The sequence below is a fragment of the Dendrobates tinctorius genome, unplaced genomic scaffold, assembly GCF_039654945.1.
Source record: "Dendrobates tinctorius isolate UK_male_01 unplaced genomic scaffold, ASM3965494v1 ptg000122l, whole genome shotgun sequence".
Classification (NCBI taxonomy): Eukaryota; Metazoa; Chordata; class Amphibia; order Anura; family Dendrobatidae; genus Dendrobates; species Dendrobates tinctorius.
The window spans coordinates 3,380,605-3,403,475 of NW_027361790.1; the positions used below are offsets into that span (position 1 = coordinate 3,380,605).

General features: G+C 41.9%; 1 protein-coding gene across 2 annotated transcripts in view; it reads left to right on the forward strand.

Annotated features, from left to right (window-relative positions):
- Positions 1-22,871, forward strand: part of SYT1 (synaptotagmin 1) — a 1,076,321-nt gene that overhangs the window by 570,188 nt on the left and 483,262 nt on the right. For both annotated transcript variants that reach the window (XM_073541509.1, XM_073541510.1), the window contains exon 5: positions 21,799-21,867. The gene's annotated coding sequence lies outside the window, so the exon portion shown is untranslated. The remainder of the gene's footprint in view (positions 1-21,798; positions 21,868-22,871) is intronic.

Below are 22,871 nucleotides of genomic sequence, written 5' to 3' on the forward strand. Positions count from 1 at the left end.
AACAAGGCTATTTTTCAGTTCTCTTATGTCCAAAAACATCATGAAAACCATGATCCATACCAAATGGTTTGCGTTTCATTGATCGCTGTCTGCAGGGATTATTCCGATGCTGACTGTGAAACAAGTTTTGGGGTAAAACGATCTCCATGGCTAGTCTTGCATGAGATAACTCCCCAGTGTGAAGGACAAATGGCTGGAGCTGTACCGCTGATTTTCTCTTTAGACGTGTCTTTGCAAGGCAGTGGGTTTTGTTACTTTTGTGTTCCTGAGCACACATGCAGCTTAGACCATAGAAATAAAGCATAGCTCACTCACCGATCTGCACAAAAGAAGAAAAAAGGAAAAACTTTTATTTGATGTATCTTATCCGTAATGTTCTATTTGAGGACCAGAACAGACATCACAGACCTAAATTTGTCATTTCTCAGATTCCTATCTCTATATTTAAAACTGAATTTGTGTGTGTGTGTATCACCAACCAATCACGAAGCAACTTTCATTTCAACAGAGCTGTTCAAAAGAAGCTGAGCTATGATTGGTTGCTATGAGCAACAATTTTCCTTGCAACCAATCACTAAGCATCTCTCATTTCACCAGAGCTGGTTGAAAGAAGCTGACCTGTGATTGGTTGCTATGAGCAAGTTTTCCCACTTGACAACACCTCAGCAGACACTGACATGGTGGGAGTAGAGTTGAGCGAAACAGGTCGGTCAATTTCAAAAATCGCCGACTTTCGCCAAAGTCGGGTTTCATGAAATGAAACCCGACCATAGCGTGAAGTCGGCCATGATGTCGGCGACCCGAGTGCCAAAGTCGCGTTTCAAATGATGCTTTCAGCACCTTTTTTCAGCCAATGATGGAGGACGCACACTGTGGGCAACGCGATGACATAGGCAGTGGCCAGCAATATCTTAGAGAAGGGCATTGAGGTGATTGGCTGGCTTTGTGTGGCCTCACAGGCGGTATAAAAGGCTTTGAACGCCGACCGCCATCTTACTTCTGCCGATCTTACAATAGGGAGAGGTGCGGCTGCTGATTCTGAACAGGGAGAGCGTTAGGCAGGGAAGAAGAAAAAAAAACTGCTTCTTCTGATAGCGCTTTTCACTGTACAGTTAGTGTGCAGTGAAAGGGGAGGATTTTTGTTGTGTGCAGCAGTGCTGGTGGTGATTAGGCTGCCTTTTAAGGCTACCTGCTAGCTCCATTACTGTGTGCACACTGCTGTTCAAACTGCTTTTTTCAAAGCACTCCAAATTTTATTATTTTGTCCTGGTGAGTTACTGAGTGTTCATTTTTTCACACATCGTCTAGCGGTGTACGCTCCTCAAACACTACCGTGTATTCCGGCTGGTATCATGGACAAATAGAATCTATCTGGGTGTGACTCTGGAAGAAAAAGCCAAGGAGTTTGTCCGTTTTTCCAGACCTACACCTTAGAGTTGTGTCCGTTTTTCAAACAGTTTCGTATATCTGCTGTTTGATTACAGTCAAAACTAGACAGAGACAGCGTGTGTCAGTCCGTATACAAATACACGGAGCTTGACAATTTTACATACACACCGTACAGCAGTGTTCGCTCCTCACACACTACCGTGTACCGCCTTCTAGCACGGACAAATAGAAGCTACCTGTGTGCGACTCTGGAAAAAAAAACAGAGGAGTTTGTCCATTTTTCCAGAACTATGCCTTAGAGTCGTATCCGTTTTTCAAACAGTTTTGTATATCTGCTGTTTGATTACAGTCAAAACTGGACAGACACAGCGTGTGTCAGTCCGTATACAAATACACGGAGCTTGACAATTTTCCATACAGACACCGTCTAGCGATGTACGCTCCTCACACACTACTGTGTATTCCTGATGGTATCACGGACAAATAGAAGCTATCTGGGTGTGACTCTGGAAGAAAAAACCGAGGAGTTTGTCCATTTTTCCAGACCTACACCATAGAGTTGTGTCCATTTTTCAAACAGTTTCGTATATCTGCTGTTTGATTACAGTTAAAACTAGACAGAGACAGCCTGTGTCAGTCCGTATACAAATACACGGAGCTTGACAATTTTACATACACACACCGTACAGCGGTGTACGGTCCTCACACACTACCGTGTACCGCCTTCTAGCACGGACAAATAAAAGCTACCTGTGTGTGACTCAAAAAAAAAAAGAGGAGTTTCTCCATTTTTCCAGACCTACGCCTTAGAGTTGTGTCCGTTTTTCAAACAGTTTCGTATATCTGCTGTTTGATTACAGTCAAAACTAGACAGAGACAGAATGTGTCAGTCCGTATACAAATACACGGAGCTTGACAATTTTACATACACACACCGTACAGTGGTGTACGCTCCTCACACACTACCGTGTACCACCTTCTAGCACGGACAAATAGAAGCTACCTGTGTGTTACTCAGGAAAAAAAACAAGGAGTTTGTCCCTTTTTCCAGATCTATGCCTTAGAGTCATGTCTGTTTTTCAAACAGTTTCAGATATCTGCTGTTTGATTACAGTCAAAAATAGACAGAAACAGCGTGTGTCAGTCCGTATGCAAATACACGGAGTTGACAATTTTACATACACACACCGTACAGCGTTGTACGCTCCTCACACACTACCGTGTATTCCGGCTGGTATCACGGACAAATAGAAGCTACCTGTGTGTGACTCTGGAAAAAAAAAACGAGGAGTTTGTCCATTTTTCCACACCTACACCTTAGAGTCGAGTCCGTTTTTCAAACAGTTTCGTATATCTGCTGTTTGCTTACAGTCAAAACTAGACAGAAACAGCGTGTGTCAGTCCGTATTCAAATACACGGAGTTGACAATTTTACATACACACACCGTACAGCGTTGTATGCTCCTCACACACTACCGTGTATTCCGGCTGGTATCACGGACAAATAGAAGCTACCTGTGTGTGACTCTGGAAAAAAAAAAGGAGGAGTTTGTCCGTTTTTCCACACATACACCTTAGAATCGTGTCCATTTTTCAAACAGTTTCGTATATCTCCTGTTTGATTACAGTCAAAACTAGACAGAAACAGCGTGTGTCAGTCCGTATTCAAATACACGGAGCTTGACAATTTTACATACACACACCGTACAGCGGTGTACGCTCCTCACACACTACCGTGTATTCCGGCTGGTATCACGGACACATAGAAGCTACCTGTGTGTGACTCTGGAAAAAAAACGAGGAGTTTGTCTGTTTTTCCACACCTACACCTTAGAATCGTGTCCATTTTTCAAACAGTTTCGTATATCTGCTGTTTGATTATAGTCAAAACTAGACAGAGACAGCGTGTGTCAGTCCGTATACAAATACACGGAGCTTGACACTTTTACATACACACACCGTACTGTGGTGTACGCTCCTCACACACTACCGTGCATTCCGGCTGGTATCACGGACAAATAGAAGCTACCTGTGTGTGACTCTGGAAAGAAAACGGAGGTGTTTGTCCGTTTTTCCAGACCTACACCTTAGAGTCGAGTCCGTTTTTCAAACAGTTTCGTATATCTGCTGTTTGATTACGGTCAAATATAGACAGAGACAGCGTGTGTCAGTCCGTATACAAATACACGGAGCTTGACAATTTTACATACACACACCGTACAGCGGTGTACGCTCCTCACACACTACCGTGTAACGCCTTTTAGCACGGACAAATAGAAGCTACCTGTGTGTGACTCTGGAAAAAAAACGAGGCGTTTGTCCGTTTTTCCACACCTACACCTTAGAGTCGTGTCCATTTTTCAAACAGTTTCGTATATCTGCTTATTGGATTACGGTCCAATACATACTGTGAGAGCGTCTGTGACTAACATAATATATACGTTGATTTAATTTGTTTAATACACCTTACACAGCTGGATGCTCCTCATACAGTACCATCTCTCTGCTGGTATTTTGGTTACATTTTCCCAAACATGAGGAAGCATGGTGGAGCAGGCCGCAGACGTGGGCAGGGGGACTGTTACTGATGGTGGTGGTGCATTGGCTGGTTCTGGCAAAAGCACAATAGCAGCTAAGGCAGGAGGTGTTGAGCCTGCATCATCCTCTGACCCAAGAAGGCCTGTAAGGTTGCCTTTTCTTGGAGTTAGAAAACCGCTTTTAAAGCTGGAGCATCAGGAACAGGTTTTGGCATACATTGCCGAAACAGCCAAGAGCTCTATTGCCTCCTCTTCTGAACGGTCGAAACCTGCAAGCACGGAGTCGTCAGTGCAGGGTTCTGGTCATAAAAAACCCCTTTTCTTGTGTCCTTCACCCCCACCAAAAGTTAAGGATGCAGCAGCCCACACTGCAGATTACTCTATGGAGCTCTTTTCACATACCATGCCTGGGTTATCCAGTCAAATCCTGAATTCCCCAGTCCAAGATGAAGCTTACATGGACTGCACTGATGCACAGCCACTGCTAGATGATTCTGCTGGTACATTGACCCACAGCACTACATTGCCCTTGCAGTCTATTGAGGCAGAATCTGACCCTGATGAAACCCAGGTGCCCCTTTCCGCATACCATACCACCTTACATGGTGATACAGAGGAAGGTAAAGAGGAAGGTGCAGATGACTTTGAAGAGGAGGTGATGGATGACCCATTTCTGGACCCGGATTGGCATCAATTGGGGGAGGAGGGTGGCGCTGGCAATAGTTCAGATAAGGAGAAGGATCCGCAGCAGGCATTGACATTGCAGCAGTGGTTATCTAGCAGGCCCGTAGCTGTCCTAAAACGTGGAACAAAAACTAAAAGAGTTGCAGGACAGCTTGACCAGACGGTCAACTTAGCACAGCGTGCAAGGCCAGAAAATGTTTACCATAGTAGGAAGAGTGCAGTGTGTCACTTCTTTGTCCAAAATCCTACTGATGAGGCAAAGGTTACCTGTAAGAAGTGCGGAAGGACCTTTAGCCAAGTTAAACAACTCAGAAATTTGAATACCTGTTGCATGCTTAGACATTTAATCAACATGCACTTGCAAGCGTGGACGCACTACAAAACCTCAGGTAGCACATGTGCACCTGCTCCGACTGAAGGTAGCCAACAACGCTCCATCGCTACACCCACTGTAAGACCACCGCCACCATTAAGCACACCTCCTCTTCCTCGTACTTGCCCATTTACACCCTTTGCAGCAGCTGAATGTCCAGCCAACACATCTACATTTGCCAATTTTTATACCTCCCTAACTGGGCTGCCCACCCCTCCCCCAATGGCTGGGGTCAAGACCTGGCACACCCCAGCAAGTGCCGTTGCTCTGAACAGGTGGATGGGCCCACTGATGGCTGCCGGCAATGGCACAGGGCCCCTCATAGTACAATATAGTGTCTCAGATGGTGGGAGGGCCCACTCGTCGTCAGACACACGAGCGTACTATGAGGGGCCCTGTGCCAGTACCGTTGACCATGATTGTGCCCTCCCCTGCTTGGTCATGGCCACAGCACTTGCAAGTTGCAATACTTACCTCTCCCTGCTCCACTGCTGTGTAGTCTGGGCAGTTAAATCCTTCACAGGGACGGCCAATCGAAATTTGGTGCATTGATCAATGATGGTTAAAATGTAGCTATGGCCTGTCCTGCTGGCCTCTACCTTCAGATGATCAATGGCTACCATTTGAAATGGACATCAATTTACAAGCGGATGCAGTGGTGGTTTATGATCACCTTTCACAGTTGTGATAGTCACAGACGTGTGACATTCCTGCCACCATTTTTCAATGTCTCCTCTCATGCCAATCCAATAGAATCGCCTACGGCCTGTGGCTTCTGTCTTTTGCACTCCAAAATGACCAGACACATCATGATAGGCAGTGAGAACCATGGGTACATCTCTCTCTGTGATCACAATTTGATGGAGACGAGTAATGGTGATGTGATCCACCCTACTGCGATAAAGCAATCCTTTCTTCACAAAGAACCTTTTTCGCTTTCTCCACAGACACAATAATTGAGGGTCTGCATTGCCTCTGCAACATATCCTGGGAGGTTTCCCCACGATGAGTAATTCCAAAATTTCTGCTAACACTCGACTTTACGATTCTTGACTGGCTTACTGAGATTGAAATGTATACGAAGATTTAAAAGTACCACAACACTGTATACTGATGTACGCTATGAATACCTTTCCCTTTTTCTACTTTTTTAATTCTGGTGTAATACATAGTGAGCCTGTGAGTGTCTGTGTGTGACTCTGGAAGTATAGATGGAAATTTAACCCTAGACTGGACACACCTGGTATATGCTGATACAGTACCCTGTTTCAAAAATTTGTATTAAGGTATCATCTGTAGGATAACCAACTGTGGGGGCTGGGACCCTCTTCTTGCTGCAGACAAACACGAGACTGAGACAGTTTGTATTGAACAGGTCCGTCTTTAGTGCCCATCCTTCTTTCAACAACAGCAATTCACCACAGCCGTTTCACATTTCTCTGTACACAGGCCCCGGTACCTTCACTTCCTTTGTAACTATATTTGGCGTCCTCTGTGGCTCTTCCACTGTGGCTGGCCTAGGCCCAACCACCACAGCGCTGCACCAGTCTGAGCACACCGTCCGTATGATAGCCCCAGGCCGTCTTCGTCTGCGGCTACCATCTTCTGGCCCACCCCCCGTGACCGTCTCAACTGTCAGTCCTCTCTGGAGCCTTTCCACTTACTCTATTTCCTCAGCAGAACTTCCTCTTTGCTGTGCTCCCTTCACTAACTGACTCTTCCAGAACCTTCCCTCAGCCTTTTATACTTCCAGTTCTGGTAACTTCGCCCACCATCACCTAACAGTTTCTCTGACCAATGGCAGTTATTCAGTCCCACTCCTACACTCTCCACTGCCCTCCAATGAGCAAGCTAAAACACTGCACCCTTTCTCTTTATCTTAGCGGTTTCACACCTACACTGCGCTACACCTCTGCTTCTCACTACAGGATGATTTGTCTGTCAGTCCACCTTCCCTACATCATCCATAGTGAGTGAGCGTGTGTAGGTTATGCCATCTATATATACGGTGAATCGGAGAAACACATTTTTGCACTATACTCGATACAGCTTGTATCTTGTTGTACAGTACCTTTGTTCGACATTTAGCATTACAGTCCAATCCATACTGAGTAACCGTCTGAGTGTGACTACGGGACTATTTATACAGAGATTTCAATTGTCCCCTAAAAAATATATACTTGCTATCTTGTTATCCAGGAACTTTTTTACAACATTTTTTATTATGGTAAAAACCAAACTGAGTGAGCGTCTGAGGGTGACTACGGAAATATATACTGATATTTTCAATTTGGCCAACACTGTATACAGCAGAACACTTCTGATACAGTAACCTTTTTAGCTATTTAGATTCTGGTGTAATCCATAATTAGCCTGTAAACGTCTGTCTGTTACTCCGGCAATATATTTGGAACTTTAAGATTACCCCAGCACTGTATACAGCTGTACATTTGTGTTACATAACCCATTTACAGCTTTTCATATTCTTGTGTAATCCATACTGGGCCTGAGAGCATTTGTGTCTGCCTCCTGAAATGTATACGAAGAATCAGAATGTTTACACTATACTATATATACCTTTTATCTGGTGATACTGTACCCTTTTTCAACTTGTTATTTTATTGGGCAATCCATACTGAGCCTGTGAGCGTCTGTGTATGCCTCATGAAATATATACGGAGATTTACTGTTATCCATAGACTGTATAGAGCTGTACGCTTATGATACAGTACCATATATCTGCTGGTATTTTGGGTCCATTTTCAAAAACATGAGGAAGTATGGTGGAAGAGAATGCGGATGTGGGCGTGGAGGGCCACCTGGTACTGATGGTGGTGGTGGTGCATCTGCAGGTAGTGCCAAAAACACAATAGCAGCTAAGGCAGGAGGTGTTGAGCCAGCATCATGGTGTAGCTCTGGAAGGCCTGGAAGGCTCCCTTTTCTGGGAGTAGGTAGACTGCTTTTAAAGCTGGAGTATCAGGAACTGTTTGTGCCTTACATTGCTGAAACAGCCTCCAGCTCTATCGCCTCCTATTCTGAAGTTGTAAAAAATGCAAGCACTGAGTCTTAACTGCAGGCTTCTGGTCAGGAGCAACCCCTTTCCTTGTGTCCTTCACCCACACCAAAAGTGAAGGATGTGGAAGCATACACCTCAGATTACTCCATGGAGCTCTTTTCACATTCCATGCCTGTGTTAATTAAAAATAGGGCCCATCATATACTGGAGCAATGTAAATGGGGAAGATCACACACTGGAGCAGCATCTAAGGGGCACATTATACACTGGAGCGTAACAAATGTGGCCCATTATATATGGAGCATTATTAGAGCCCATCATACACTGGAGCATCATCCATGAGGCCCATCATGTACTGGAGCAATGTAAATGGGGCAGATCAGACACTGGAGCAGCATCTAAGGGGCACATTATACACTGGAGCATTACAAATGGGGCCCATTATATATAGAGCATTATTGGAGCCCATCAGACACTGGAGCATCATCCATGAATCCATGAGGCCCATCATGTACTGGAGCAATGTAAATGGGGCAGATCACACACTGGAGCAGCATCTAAGGGGCACATTATACACTGGAGCATTACAAATAGGGCCCATTATATATGGAGCATTATTAGAGCCCATCATACACTGGAGCATCATCCATGAGGCCCATCATGTACTGGAGCAATGTAAATGGGGCAGATCAGACACTGGAGCAGCATCTAAGGGGCACATTATACACTGGAGCATTACAAATGGGGCCCATTATATATGGATCATTATGTGGAGCTCATCAGATACTGTATGGAACATTATATGTGACTAATTATTTGGTATGGAGAAATATATGGGGCTCATTATTCTGTATGGCGCACAATGTGGTGGCCATAACACTGTATGGAGTAATATACTGTCCTGTTTTGAGCTATTGTACAATTTAAAATAGATCAGTCATGTCATGTAAGCAGTGAAGTATGTGTCATTGTACTATACCTATATTTCTGTGGCGTATCGGAGCATCATGAGTTGTGGTATGTATTAAAGGGGCACACTGACACTCTTTGGCCCAGGGCACACGAAAACCTGGAGCCAGCCCAACCCCCCCACAACTTTAGCCAAATAACCCCCAGTTTTCAATGCTATTATTAGGAAGTAAATTAAGGTTGACAAGCTTCAGTTATATGAATTGATGTTTTTGGCATTGAAATGGGTACTGTAGGTGTGTTTACTGTCCTCTACTCCCTGCCGACTTTGCTTCCCCATTGACTGGCATTGGGTTTCGTGTTTCAGTCGGCCTCCGACTTTTCCCTATAGTCGGCCGATTTCGTTCGACCCAACTTTTACGAAAGTTTCATGAAACCCGACTCGACCCGAAAAAAGGCAAAGTCACTCATCTCTAGGTGGGAGAAATCTAGCATCCCTGGGAACATAAGCTCCCAGCCATAGTCTGCCCCCCTGAAAGGAGCAGAGAGCACATGACAGAAATGAATCCCCCCCTCCTGTGCCTATATAGACATCACACATCCTCCATCATATAGGCACATCTTCCCTCTTAAAGGGATCATTGGTATGGAAGTCAGTGAAAATCCATCCAGCGGTTTGGTTTTGACCCCAGGCCTCTCTTAAAGGGATCTCCGGTATGGAAGTTAGGACCGTTCCACTCAGCTCTGTGGTTCTGAACCCAGGGTCTCTTAAAGGGATCTTTGGTATGGAATTTAGGGCAAATCCACTCTGCGCTTTGGTACTGACCCCAGGCCTTTCTTAAAGGAATCCCCAATATGGAAGTTAGGGCAAATCCACTCAGCACTCTGGTTCTGACCCAAGGCCCCTCTTAAAGGGATCCCCGGTATGGAAGTGAGGGCAAATCCACTCTGCACTTTGGTACTGACCCCAGGCCTCTCTTAAAGGGATCTCTGGTATGGAAGTTATGGTAAATCCCTCAGCACTCTGATTCTCACATCAGGCTTCTATTAAAGGGATCATTGGTATGGAAGTCAGGGCAAATCCACTCAGCGCTCTGGTTCTGACTCCAGGCCTCTCTTAAAGGGATCCCCGGTATGGAAGTTAGGACCGTTCCATTTAGTCCTCTGGTTCTGACCCCAGGCTAAGGGGATGATGTGGGATATTAGGGGTAGCAGTCTGGTGGCTCTGGCTGACGGGATGATGTGGGATGTGGTAGTTGTCTGGTCGCTCTGGCTGATGGAATGATGTGGGATATTAGGGGTAGTAGTCCGGTGGCTCTGGCTGATGGGACGATGTGGGATATTAGAAGTAGTAGTCCAGTGGCTCTGACTGATGGGACAATGTGGGATATTAGAAGTAGTAGTCTGGTGGCTCTGGCTGATGGGACGATGTGGGATATTAGGGGTTGTTTTCCGGTAGCTCTGGCTGACGGGATGATGTGGGATATTATAGTGAATGTGGCTATGTGGAGTGGGCGGGGCTCTACACTCAGCTTTATATATATATATATATATATATATATATAATCATTATGATTTGTTATAACTAACCGTAGTAAGTTACTATGCCCAAGCAGCGCCAGGCTCTTCAGCTAGTGATCAATAAAGTAGGATTATCTGAAATCTAATACAAGATCATCATGATATTATTAGCATGCAAAACTCATCTTTCTTGTATTGATATAAATAGCCATGATTGTGTATTCTTTTGAGGGGGGTTTGCATCCATTTTTTTACTCTCATCATATACAGTATAATAGTTCCTATTGTAAACCACATCTTTTAGCCAAACTAGAGGGAAACTAAAAAAAACTATATTGCAAGATCTAGTATATATATATATATATATATAAATATATAGTATTTTATAACACCCATCGTATGTATCAACACCACAACTTTACAATTTTTAATGATGATTAAAGGTTTTTTTCATTAATTTCCAGGGGTGCACTGCTCCTTTATCTCTGAGCTTCCTGGTTGCCAGTGTCAGTGCACTCCTAAACATTGACAGTTTGGGCCAGATCCATGGTTGCTTCGCTAGTCCAAACTGAGGTCACTTCAAAGCTGGTAGAAGAGGATACTTTGCCTCAGCAACCCAGAAGAGCAGTGATCTGACCAGCCTCAGAGCTCCATGAGTAAGGTCTAAACTATATAGGCGGCAAGTAGTGTGTGCTTCTTGGCTGGATAACCGGCTTTTCTGAGTGGCCGGTAACTTTGGAGGCAGGCTATACATTGTGAAATAAAAAATGTCTACGTTCTTGAGAACTGAGAGGATTTTTAATAAAAGGTAAATTGGAAAGTTGCTTGTTTTTACATGCACTTTTCAATTCTACCATTTTAAGAACTTGAGACAACCACTTTAATGGAGAAAAAAATAATTTCAACTAGTGCCATTTCCTGAGCACAATTAACTCCGCAGATATTGAAGATGAATTGAAGCAAGAAGCTCCTGGAGGAATGATATCATCAAAAAAAGGTTCATAATAATACCTGGCATTATGGTAGTTCATATTAATGTCTAGTCTAAGACAAAATGGTTGAGTAACTACTAATCAATTGAGTGCACAATATTGATCTAGGACATAAGCCACTATTTTCACTCCAGAAAGATTACATAAGAGAACCAGAATATAAGTCATTGATAAATCAGATGCTTCCATTCCCACTATCCTATATCTGGCCTGAAGCATGACATAAATAAATCTGACTGCACATAAGAAATGATTTATAATGCAACACATGGGTGAATTATAGCTATAGATTCTTTATGCTTTCAGGATTTATAGATATATGAAGATATTGAGATACTGCAGCCTTGAAAATGATTGGAAAATGTGTTTATTTAGATGTGTTGATATATATGTTTCTGAGCTAACAGTCAGTTCCTAAGATGAATCCTTTTAAAAAAAGCACAGGGCTCTTATGACACCTTAGTGGGGACTCAGCACAATGTTTATAAGCTTTTGAAGCTTCACAATGTGAGCAGCCTTTGAAGACATGATCTTAAACACCATATGAGTATTGATTTTGTTCTTTGGAGTATCATAATCACTGTGATACGATAGATGAGAAATATTAGTAAGAAGGTAAGCATAAATCATGAACCTGCATGCAAATTATAGATACAGTGAATTTTACAACTTATTGATTATATTGATTCACACAGCTATCTCATTAAAATGCTCTTGACCCTTAGTGTGAACTTAGAAAATGATGTTTAATTGAATACATGACCGGTTTTTACAGTAATAGATGAATGAATTTGGTTTTATGGAGTGCATTGTCTATTGTAAAAGTTCATAAATATATTAAGTCAGATGTTGCTTTATTTAGTACATTGAGGGTTTTTTTTTGTAGCATATGATCTCCAAAATTCTCTTCAAAAATTGATTTAAAAACTCATGAAAAACTTTTCCTATTGTTGCGGGCCCTCCTGGGAAGATGGATTCTCTAAGCTGTAAGGATGAGCAGCATAGACTGGAACCATAGAATAGTAGAGTTGGTCTTGATGGATGAAACATAGATCAGTGGCAGCCAGGACAGCTGAAAAACAAGTGGTAGCATAGACTATGCACAGTCAGATGTGAGAATACACATGAGAACAGTAGTTGTATAGGAATCTGATATCTTAGGCAGGAAATCGGTTAATCACAGGAATGCAGCTAGGTATCTGCTAGCAGGGCAATGGTTAAACACAGGAGTAAAAGAAGTTAATAAGTCAATTCTATAAAGGCACTAGTTAATAGCAGCAATGTAAGCAACCTGGAACATGTAGCATAGAAATAGGTGATTACAAGAAAGTTGTAAAAATAGGCAAATTAGAGACTTGTTTGAAGAGATGCATTACCTTGAATGTAAGGAGCTGATTATTTGCATCCTGAAAGTTAGGTGGGCTGGATTGAGCTTGAAAATAATATTGGCTGTAGCATTGAAGTAAGGAATAGCAAAGATGAATGATTACACAACTGCCTGGAACGGAACAAAATGAAGCAGAAGCAAATTCCTAATAAACCTGAGGCAATTATAAAAAATGGTACTGAATACCCAAGCTCGTGACCTTAATTTGAGCTGGCCTTAAAAGGCTTAGGGTGATGATGTCATAGGAGTTTGCCAGGTTACCTGAGAAGCCCAGTGAGTCAGCCATAGGATAAAGTAGAAACTCCCAGCACTGGAGCAAAGGCAGGTAAATAACACCTAGTCAGTTTGTATGGGAAAACCACATGGCTGTTCATATACTAAATTTATTTAACAGCTTTTTTCTGAACATGTTTTGAAAAATGTCTGGTTGAAAAAAGAATGTACACGTTACTTTTTGAGGAATAATTATACACTTTTAAAACACTCCTTTACAATTTTTATGAATAGAGATGTGGAAATTGATTGTAGATTAATCAAATTCACCATAAATTTCCCCTATATTCAGACTCTAACAAATCTTAAGTTTTAGGGACACAATATTTGCATGAATCCAGCAAACTGGGGTCTGACAAGGAATTAAAAGAATCAGGCAGTGCCTCCAACTAAATTCCATGTAGTCTCATGCAGTGAATCGCTCATTTGTGTGTATCTTGTCTCACGCTGCCGCACAGTGTGGCAAATGTTGTTAAAGTCAATGACATGGATTCCTCTCCATGTCTCAAGTCAGTAGTGCCAAATGCTAGAGAGACAAGAAAACCAAAGAGGAGCCGATCAGAAGACCTGGAAAGGAGCCGTGTGGATGGGACAAGAATGGGTATGACCAAGGTGAGGTGAGTATTGGAGTTTATTACTTTTTTTACATCAAATTTATTCAATGCAAATCAATTTACCAAATTACCAATAAAGAAACTACTTTTTCAAGAAATCGTGAATGTGCTGTTTTCCTACCTGTTTGTCCTGATAATCTGTTTTCTCATATCTCGTCTTCTAGATTATATAATTAAGTTTATTGAAAATTTCCATTAACATGATTAATAATTAATGCAATGTATGTAAAGATATTTGATAGATAGTAAATCAAACTGTAAATTCAAAAATGGTGTTTAAGTGTGAACATGAGCATTAAGTACCGTATATACTCGTGTATAAGCCAACCCCCCTAATTTTGCCACAAAAAACTGGGAAAACTTATTGACTCGTGTATAAGCCGAGGGTGGTGCTGCACAAGGGTTAATGGTGGTCCAAAAAGATGCTCCATAGATAAATACCCCCATAAAATGCTGCAAAAGGGTTAATGGTGGCCCAACAAGATGCTCCAAGGATAAATACCCCCATATATTTCTGCACAAGGGTTAATGTTGTCCCAAGTAGGTGCTCCATACATAAATACCCCCACAATGCTGCACAAGGGTTAATAGTGGTCCAAGTAGAAGCTCCATACATAAAATACCCCCCCATATGCAGCACAAAGGTTAATAGTGGTCCAAGTAGAAGCTCCATACATAAAATACCCCCCATATGCAGCACAAGGGTTAATAGTGGCCCAAGTAGATTCTCCATATATAAACACCCCCCAAATGCTGCACAAGGGTTAATAGTGGCCCAAGTAGATGCTCCATATATAAACACCCCCCATATGCTGCACAAGGGTTAATAGTGTCCCAAGTAGATGCTCCATATATAAACACCCCCATATGCTGCACAAGGGTTAATAGTGGCCCAAGTAGATGCTCCATATATAAACACCCCCCATATGCTGCACAAGGGTTAATAGTGGCTAAAGTAGATGCTCCATATATAAACACCACCCATGTGCTGCTGCCGCTGCTTTAAAGAAAAAAGCACATACTCACCTCTCCGTCGCTGGGGGCCAGGCGCCGCTGGCTCAGGCCCCTCGCACTGGCTATATTTACCGTTCCCGGTTGCATCACTGTCTCCGGGTCCAGTGCAGTGATGTTAGCAGAGGACGCGCACTGTCTACGTCATCGCACCCTCCGCTAATGTCACAGCCAGAAGACCCGGAGACAGCAAAGAAACGGGGAGCAGTAAGTATTGCTCAGCTCCCCATCCTCCCTGTCATACTCACCGACCTCCTGGCACCGCGTCTTTTCAGTCCCTGCTTCCAGCATGATGTCCACGTCCAAGCTGTTCCTGCATTCAGCGGCCACGTGGTACCACAGCAGCTCATTAAATATGCACATATTCATGAGTTTAATGAGCGGTATTATGTGACCGCTGAATGCAGGAACAGCTGGGACACAGATCATGGGGGAAGCAGGGGGGCTGCAGAGACCATGCTAGGAGGGGGGAGTATGGTCTCTGACACCCCCCACTCCCCCTCCTCCACCGACCCCCATATATGACTCATGTATAAGCTGAGAGGGGTACTTTCAGCCCCAAAAAATGGGTTGAAAATCTCAGCTTATACACGAGTATATACATACGGTAATGGAACACTGGGACCTTATCAGGAAAATTATGAAAAGTCTTCAATTCAGTTATGTTGGTTTAAAAAAAGAATAGACTCTTACAGTTGGATCACCCCCTTATTGTAATAGCTTCTAAATTGGCTAAAAAGCATTGCAAATTACCACATAATAATAACACAATGCAAAAAGAATTTATAGTGGTAAATTATTTGCAGAGAATATGTAAAATATATTAACTAAAATATATGATATCAATCAAGTTAGAGTTAATGTCTGAATTAGTTCAGGACTTGGGTTAGAGATTAAATCTCTTCTACAGATTACTGTGACAGAATTTATGAAGCACTACATCTCCTTATATAGTTTAAAATAGCGCAGTAATATAAGCTAAAACTTATTTACTACAGCTTTTATCATTTAACATTTTAGAATGAAATGTTGTCCATGTTCTAGTATATGGTCATTGAGCATCTGATGCTTAACTACAGTTGAACTGATCTATGACCTTTCATTGCATTTCACTTATTATGCAGAATGCAGTGAAGTTCCCTCGATTAGATAATATTGATCTGTCTTTTCCATGTATAGAATTCATGTGCAATCCTGATTTTATTGTATTTTAGAATAGAAAGATGATACCGTGAGTCAACTATGGTGACATATTTTACAACCAATCTGTAGTAATATAGTTCATGTTTCTGCATTGCAACTAAACATAGAATCATAGAATTTTAGAGATGGAAGGGACCTCCAGGGTCATCATCTCCATGTTCAAATGCATGATTCGCTAAACCATTTCAACATATATCTCAACATATACCTATATACCAATCAGCCATAACGTTAAAACCACCCATAGGAGAAGTAATTAACATTGATTATCTTTTGACAATGGCACAAGTCAAGGGGTCAGATGTATTACACAGTGAACAGTCAGTTCTCAAAGTTGCAAAATGAGCACGTTGAAGGATCTGAAGAACTCTGACAACAGACAAATTGTGCTGTTAGATGACTTGGTAAGAACATCTCTGTAATAGCATACTTTGTTAGGTATTACTTGTCTACATTGGCTCTACCTACCAAAAGTGGTCAATTTTTATCTGCAGAGTCATCTAGTGTACTTAGAATAAAACAATAAAGGCAGGCTGTCAACATCAAAATAAAAAATAAATTATTTAAACAGTTACCATATTTTTCAGACTGTAAGACTCACCAGACCATAAGATGCACCTAGGTTTTAGAGGAGGAAATAAGGGAAAAAAATTGAAGCAAAAAAAGTGGTCAATTCTGTACTTAATATCCCCTATCCTGGTATATGTAGTCCATTCATCCCCATCCTGATATACATGGCCCCCCTCATCCCTATCCTGGTTTGCATGACCCCCCTCATCCCTACTCTAGTATACATGGCCCCCCTCATCACTATCCTAGTATGAATGGCTACCTCATCCCTACCCTAGTGTGCATGGCCCCCCTCATACCTACCCTGGTATGCATGGCCCCTCTCATCCCTACTCTAGTATACATGGCCCCCCTCATCCCTATCCTGGTATGAATGGCTACCTCATCCCTACCCTGGTGTGCATGGCCCCGCTCATACCTACCCTGGTATACATGGCCCCCCTCATGCCTACCCTGGTATGCATGGCCCCCCTCATCCGCATCCTGGTGTACATTGCCCCTTTTTCCTATCCTGATGTATGTGGCCCTCATCCCCTTCCTGGTATGCATGCCCCCTTATCTCTACCCTGTTAGACAAGGCCCCCTTATCTCTAATCTGGTAGGCATGGCCCCCTCATCGCTATCCTGGCAGGAATAATCACCATCATCCCTATCCTGGTATGCAGGACCCTCATCTTGTCTTAGTATGCATGGCCCCATCCCTATCCTGGTATGTACAGCCCCATCCTTAACATGGTATTATTGGCCCCCATCCTGGTCCTGGTACAGTTGTGGCCAAAAGTATTGACACCCCTGCAATTTTGTCAGATAATACTCAGTTTCTTTCTGAAAATTATTGCAAACACAAATTCTTTGGTATTATTATCTTCATTTAATTTGTCTTAAATGAAAAAACGCAAAAAGAATTGTCCTAAAGCCAAATTGGATATAATTCCACACCAAACATAAAAAAGAGGGTGGACAAAAGTATTGGCACTGTTCGAAAAATCATGTGATGCTTCTCTAATTTGTGTAATTAACAGCACCTGTAACTTACCTGTGGCACCTAACAGGTGTTGGCAATAACTAAATCACACTTGCAGCCAGTTGACATGGATTAAAGTTGACTCAACCTCTGTCCTGTGTCCTTGTGTGTACCACATTGAGCATGGAGAAAAGAAAGAAGACCAAAGAACTGTCTGAGGACTTGAGAAACCAAATTGTGAGGAAGCATGAGCAATCTCAAGGCTACAAGTCAGTCTCCAAAGACCAGAATGTTCCTGTGTCTACCGTGCGCAGTGTCATCAAGAAATTTAAAGCCCATGGCACTGTGGCTAACCTCCCTAGATGTGGGCAGAAAAGAAAAATTGACAAGAGATTTCAACGCAAGATTGTGCGGATGTTGGATAAAGAACCCCGACTAACATCCAAACAAGTTCAAGCTGCCTTGCAGTCCGAGGGTACAACAGTGTCAACCCATACTATCCGTCGGCATCTGAATGAAAAGTGACTGTATGGTAGGAGACCCAGGAAGACCCCACTTCTTACCCCGAGACATAAAAAAGCCAGGCTGGAGTTTGCCAAAACTTATCTGAAAAAGCCTAAAACGTTTTGGAAGAATGTTCTCTGGTCAGATGAGACTAAAGTAGAGCTTTTTGGGCAAAGGCATCAACATAGAGTTTACAGGAGAAAAAAGAGGCATTCAAAGAAAAGAACACGGTCCCTACAGTCAAACATTGCGGAGGTTCCCTGATGTTTTGGGGTTGCTTTGCTGCCTCTGGCACTGGACTGCTTGACCGTGTGCATGGCATTATGAAGTCTGAAGACTACCAACAAATTTTGCAGCATAATGTAGGGCCCAGTGTGAGAAAGCAGGGTCTCCCTCAGAGGTCATGGGTCTTTCAGCAGGACAATGACCCAAAACACACTTCAAAAAGCACTAGAAAATGGTTTGAGAGAAAGCACTGGAGACTTCTAAGGTGGCCAGCAATGAGTCCAGACCTGAATCCCATAGAACACCTGTGGAGAGATCTAAAAATGGCAGTTTGGAGAAGGCACCCTTCAAATATCAGGGACCTGGAGCAGTTTGAAAAAGAAGAATGGTCTAAAATTCCAGCAGAGCATTGCAAGAAACTCATTGATGGTTACCGGAAGCGGTTGGTCGCAGTTATTTTGGCTAAAGGTTGTGCAACCAAGTATTAGGCTGAGGGTGCCAATACTTTTGTCTGGCCCATTTTTGGAGTTTTGTGTGAAATTATCAATGTTTTGCTTTTTGCTTCATTCTCTTTTGTGTTTTTTCATTTAAGACAAATTAAATGAAGATAATAATACCAAAGAATTTGTGTTTGCAATCATTTTCAGGAAGAAACTGAGTATTATCTGAGAGAATTACAGGGGTGTCAATACTTATGGCCACAACTGTAGCTAAACAGTCATGCCCAGATCTCTGATAATCAAACCATTTTCTCGCTGGTGCTGAATTCTTGTGCTCTGTTGATCTATTACTTCCTGACCTTCGACCTCGTTCTGACCATCCACTTGCCTAGCCCCTTTGCTCTGATCCACTATTGTCATTTACCTTTTGTTTACTAAATCCTCTCTTGGTAACTGACTGCGGAATGTTTGACAACCCTGCTTCATGACCTGTCTGTGAGGGGTGCCTAGTGTCACAATTACCACAACGTTTCCTTATAGGGTAATTTCAAATGTCAGATGCAGGTATTGAACCAGCTCCCTGTATATGAACTTGCTTCCTCTGGATACACTGAAAAAGAATTACAAATAGGTACTTTAGGTGTCCAAATAAATATAGAGGTATCCAGCAGTCCAGATAAAACTATTCAATCATCAGAAAGTCATAAAATTCATCGAACATTGGTGTACGAAAGCACCAAGGTGTCCATAGTCGTGGCCAATGCATCCTTACTGGATATATTATTATTATTATGCATTTATATAGCACCATTTATTCCATGGCGCTTTACTTGTAAAAAGGGGAAATATAGACAAGTATAATAAACATGTGTAAGACAAGGGACACACAAGTACATAAGGAGAGGGGACCCTGCCCGCGAGGGCTCACAGTCTACAGGGATGGGTGAGGATACAGTAGGAGACGTTAGAGCAGGTCATGCGGTGGTTCAGTAGACCGAGGATCATTGCAGGCTGTAGGCTTGTCGGAACAGGTGGGTCTTCAGGTTCATCTTAAATGTTTCCGTTGATGGTGAGAGTCTGATGTGTTGCGGCAGAGAGTTCCAGAGTATGGGGGAAGCACGGGAGAAGTCTTGTATGCGGTTGTGGGAAGAAGAGATAAGGGGGGAGTAGAGAAGGAGATCTTGAGAAGGTCGAAGGTTGCGTGCGGGTAGGTACCTAGAGACCATGTCACAGATGTATGGAGGAGACAGGTTGTGAATGGCTTTGTATGTCATGGTTAAGGCTTTGAATTGGAGCCTCTGGGCAATAGGAAGCCAGTGAAGGGCCTGGCATAGGGGGGAGGCTGGGGAGTAGCGGGGAGACAGGTGGATTAGTCGGGCAGCAGAGTGTAGGATGGACTGGAGCAGTGCCAGAGTGCTAGAGGGGAGGCCAGAGAGTAGGAGGATGCAGTAGTCCAGGCGGGAGATGATAAGAGCATGCACTAGTGTTTTTGTGGTTTCATGGTTGAGGAATGAGCGGATCCAGGAAATATTTTTGAGTTTGAGGCGGCAGGAGGAGGCGAGGGCTTGGATATGTGGTTTGAAAGAGAGCGCAGAGTCGAGGATCACCCCAAGGCACCGAGCGTGCGGGACTGGGGAACGAGAGCATATGTTTCCTAAACCAAAATGAAACTTTTAGCACAATTTTTTTTAATATCACAACATATTCATTTGCTATATATTTGCTTTAAGTATATACTGGATTTACTCCTCAGTGGTTCTTGCAATAATTTATCTCAATAGAACCATATAACTGGCATTCTTTATATGAAAATAAAATATACATTGAATACTAACTTTTTCAATTTAATTAAAGGCAAAAACACAGAGTTAGAGTTTACATAGATACATTTCTCAGTTTTTTTCATGTGAAATATAAGTTGTATACCAGTTTTTTTCAAGTATAGGTTATGAAATATGAGATATAACATGAAATAGACCAAGACCAGAGGATATCTTATCGCATGTATAAAAAAAGAAAACATATTGCCCAAAGCTGAAGTACAGGAGTATAAAGTGGAGAAAGAAGTCCAGGAGTCTAAGCTCTTTAAATGATAACCCTGAAGATATGTTTTGTGTTCCTTTTACAAATTCATGCTAAGTGTCTTTTCCTTTTTGCAGTGCTCAGGGCTATTGTTGGTAGTTTAAACTCCTTATCTCTAAAGGAACAGCAGACAAACAGTGGGAAGGAAAACCCCCTGGAGTTGCTATCTTACAATTAGACAGCCATGCAATCATTGCATGGTAAAAAAATTAAAGCAACTGGCAGACCACATAGCAAATGTCAGAGCTGTATAGCAAAATATCATAGAAATGCATGTTTCCCATATAGAAAAACACAAATAAATAAGAAATCTAAAGTGCTATTGTATCATCTGCAAAATGGCCATAGAAGCTTAAAAGGAACCTGTCATATCCAAAAACACTATTTACCTGTACATATGTGGTTACTCTGAATGTAAATAGCAGAAAAATCTTGCCTAGCTGCCTTACTAGAGCGACAGCTACAGGGAGAAAATTAACTTATGTCTTCTCTGCAGCTACTCGATTCACAGTCTTTGGGATGGCACAAGGAGCTATTACAGTCACCGCTCACTACTCAGTGAGTGAGGTTGTTATTACTTTCTGACACTTTAATTGACAGCCTGATCTGCAAGTGTGCAATGTAGACATAAAGGTATATTCAGGTACATGATGTGGTGATCGACCATCCTATTCTTGTCTGGACCTTCACTTGACCCCCTAACAAGGTTGAAATGGCGACCGCCTACTCCACTGTCCAGGATTACTTTAGTTTTTATTTTCTTTGTGATAGTTGTGTTGCTTTATTGTAATTTTTTCAAATGAATTAATGACTTTTTCCATTTCTCAATGCTACATTTTGGTTCAGCGCTATCAAATAATGTGTAACGATATTTACTAAAATAACTGATTTTTGCTGCAGATGTTTAATTGAAACAATATTTGGCATAATTTAGCATAATTATGAAATGTTATCATTAAAAATTAGTAATCAAATGTAACAATTCTATTATTTTGAACGGAAAGAAGATAATGGCTTTAGCTGTGGCATTCATTTTATTTTACTTCTCATGTATTTATTTTAGAGATTGTAATTTGTTTTTAATATCAGTTTTTTTGTGCGCAGGAACCATCCTAAAGAGCAAGTTGAACAAGCAAATATAAGAATAACCTCCGCTCTGATCTATTTTAAAAGGTAAAATTACATTTTTGTTAAAACATTGGATACTTTGTTGACCTGACCTCTGATTCCTTTTAGCATAATAACTAATATATGTAATTAAAGAGAAGCTATTTCTCATTGGCAATGAATCTTTGTGTCCAGAATGGCTTCTAATGTGCACACTATTTATAGGACTTATAATAGATTGTAATCCTATTAGAAATTCATTTCATCTGATGTATCTGGTGCCTGCTCTTGTTTTATTATTTCAGTTCATTCTTATAACTCAATACATAATTTTATTTCATGCTGAATATTTTATAACTGATTGGACAAGAAACATTTTACTTCACATTCTGTTATTGCAGCAAAACCTTAATGTGTCTCCCATTAGAATTATTTTCTGTATACTTACGTAAGTAAGCCAATATAAATATTTCTGGATGCAACTTAACATTGCGCACTATAGCCGTGTCCCTTGCTGTTCTTCATGTTGTTTCATGATACAACCCATAAAAATATTGAAAGCCTAATAGTTGCTCATAACAGATGGTATTTGTAGGCTTACCAGCTGTTCCTGCAGTACATTATTCTTTAATTACGTACAGGTAGTTCCTATGCACATATTTTCCAAAAAAAGCTATAAATATTTTTCTGGTGGAGAAACTACAGGAAACTCTGGCACATTAAAAAAAAGAATGGAATCCAACAAATCAGATCGTTCTTTTGTTTTATCGGTGCATTAGTTGGTACTGGGCCTGAAACAATCTGCTGAAAAAATATCATATCTTTGACCAAGATTAACCACCAAAGCTGAATATGATGATGCTAGTACCCAAACACCTAAACTAGTGTCAGCTGCCGAACATGACTCATCAGACAAGTATTCATAGAGTCGGTGTTGTAGTGAAACCACCACCAGGGGGACCTGGTGAGGGGAGAGAGGTTACACACTAAGCGTAGCAACACTGAGCAACAGCACAGGTGTCACAGGTAATGAGAGAATGGTCAATGTACCAGAAGTAGTAGCAATACAC